The following is a 3,064-nucleotide window of genomic DNA, read 5'->3' as shown; positions in this document are numbered from 1 at the left end:
TGACCCTCATAACTTTATTTGTACGATTTTTTTAAGGCCCCCCCCTTTTGACATACAGTGGCTGTATCAAGTGTTTTCATCTGTTCAAAAGAGAGAAATCTACAAGTGAGCCAACCATTTCTTGTCATCAGACTTGGATACAGCTGAGTATCTGCTGAGTATCTGCTGACTTTTAGCTAGAGGGAAACACATAATTATGAAATTGTTTCATGATGACTCAGTTTGCCTTAATGTCCAGTGACTAACCACATGTTAATGTAGGCCAACTCAATTTAAACCTAAATCTAACAATGACTTTTTATGTGCCTTATAAGCTAACACAAATGAAACTGTAGCTTTTATGATGACCAACAATCTGTCATGGTTTGGGGTCTTGGGTTTTGTTGTTTCCTGTTTTATTTTGTAAATGTGCTGCCTCATGTGTCTTGTGTAGTTTTAATTCCTGTCTTTGTTGGCTTTTCCCTCCAGTTTTGATTGTTTGCTCCACCCTAATTAGTGTCACCTGTGTCTAGTTATCCTGCCTTCACCTGTGTATATAGTCTGTGTCCTTCCCTTATTCTGTGTCAGTTAGTCTTGGTTATATGCATTGTGGTCTTGCGGTTTCTACCTGTGTTTGGACTTTCTACCTTGGTTTTATGGACTCTGCTTGTTATTTGGATTTGTTTGTCTGTATTTGGACTGCTGTCTCCTGGCTTTGATCTCTACCTGCCTGACCACCCCTGTAAGCCTTTGTACTTTGACTTTTATTCATTAAATCATTGTACTGCACCTGCTCTGCCTCCGGTGTCTGCATTTGGGTCCATTCCCCCGTTTTCTTTGTGTACACTGTCTGGCACAAACGTTACACTATCTGTTGATGGTAATATGAACAGTTGTACTTTTTTTAAAGGAATGGTTTGACTTATTGGAATAGCTTAGTACTATTGCATATAAATCAGTTTAATAGTTTTTAGCTGTAAGTGTTCTCGACGATTGTCTGTTCATACAGTGATATACTTAAGTATTTATCAATACATGGGGGATGTGGTTATGTACTTGGTTTTTTTATTTTATTTTTTATTTTTATTTTATTTTTTAAAAGCAGTTTAAAAATCCAAGTTTTCCTCACAATGGAAGCTGAAACTGCACTATGGGCAGTTTTCCATGTTGATATTTCAAAACTGAAATCCTGAGGAAAAACTGTCATTCTGCTCATGTTTGTGATGATTCAACTAAAGAAAATTTGAGTTGAGTAAGTCACTGGACACATGGCTTACTAACTGCTGTTTATGATGTTTGTATTTCACTCCTAAGTTGTGAGAAGTGTTCATGCATGATATCTTTTTCATTTGAGCAAACTAAGTAAATCCATTGTTTAGCATTTCCATCAGAGGGACAAGTTATTTTCCTCTATTGCAGACCCACTTTCAGGTTTATGCTGACGTAAGTAGTTTCACATACAAATAGCAGGTTCAGCTTTAAACTTCAATTAGATTTACTGCTCCATGACTGACTGCTGCAAAACTTGCTCCAACACTCAAGGAGCAACAGCCATCAGAGGTGTAGCCCCATAAAGTGCAAATGTCAGTAGTCCCACACTGACCTGCCTTAACAGGAAACAGAGTCTTATCAACAGGAACAGAAGCATCCTCACCCCATCCTCAAAGGTCTCTGTTAAAGCTCAGAGGTGGCCTGTAAGTCTGCCAGCATACACCAGGCTGATCACACCGCAGCCACATGCCACCTCTTAGTGCTACAGCACTTCCCTGTTGCCCCCTCACCCCTGGTAACGCATGCACACTCAGAGCTCACTCAAACACACTTCAGAGTTCACATGTAGGCAGGCGGAAGTAAACACAATCACGCACAATCTGTGAAGCCACAATCGCTCACTGTTTGAGACAACACCCTTCCTCATTTCACAAGACTTAAGTTTTTCTGTTTACTCACACTGTCAAAGATTTTAAAACGTTTGAAGTTAAATTTATTGCAGTCTCAAAAATCCACCTTCTTTACAGGAAGTTTCAGAATAAATCCAGTATACTTCTTCCTGATTGGCTCCCATCACCATTACTAAAATTCATCCAATCAGGACATTTTGCTGAATTTGAACCAGAACATGTTCACTCAGTAGGTTTACCTCGTGGTCTCTCCATTATACATTAGTTCATTACTCCACTTGTCTTTCCCATGTGAACAATATCTCACACTGACACCAAAATGACTGACTGACTGGACAAAACCAAGTGAAACATGCAGTTACTTGTTACTGATTGGTCCAGGGTGCCTGCATGCATTTGTTGGGACAACAGGTTTGCTTGTCAGCCAATCAGATCCACTTTTTTGGAGGACTGTGCCTTCAGATGTATTCAATATGACATTTTAATTGTTTAATCAACAGTATCATTAGCATCAGATGATTCATAGTTTGTTTAGTGACGAAGGGGCTGAATGTCCTTTTAGTACAGACACTGTTTAATACACACCTCTAATCTGTGTATACAGTACTGGAGGGCATCTAAGGATTTGTGTGTGTGCGCCCATTCCATACCCGTGTGTGTCAAACAGCATGTCTGTATTTGGTCTGTCTTGTCTCCAGCTGCCACCTTTGCCCACACTTCTCGGGCATGAGGTGCTCGCACGGCTGTTCCGCCTTTACTGCAGCTCCAACAAACACTCATTTAACACCAGCAGCAGCCAGGCTTCGTGGTGCTTTCAGCAGATTCATTAGGTGACATTTACTTTGGATGTTTGTTGACCAAATATCCAGGCTTTTTGGCTCAGGTGGCAAAAAAGTTGCCATCCAGTTTCCAGACAAGACAGAATCAACAAGCTCCTTTTCTTAAAGAAAATCACATTTTTGTACCAGTATACATAATTTCTTGCTAAAACGTTCCACATGATAACCACTAGCAAACACCTCAGAATGCAAACAAACAGCTAACACACTAAACAAATAATGTGTTAGTCTAGTTTAAAGGATAAGGCTGGTGCTGGTCTATATTTTTTTTTATTGTCAACAAATCCCATGAAAAGACCCCAAAATTGAACTGATCCTACTAATAGGCCTAAATATTATTTGTGT

The sequence above is a fragment of the Siniperca chuatsi genome, linkage group LG20 (assembly GCF_020085105.1).
Source record: "Siniperca chuatsi isolate FFG_IHB_CAS linkage group LG20, ASM2008510v1, whole genome shotgun sequence".
NCBI lineage: Eukaryota > Metazoa > Chordata > Actinopteri > Centrarchiformes > Sinipercidae > Siniperca > Siniperca chuatsi.
Note: the sequence above shows the minus strand (reverse complement) of the source record.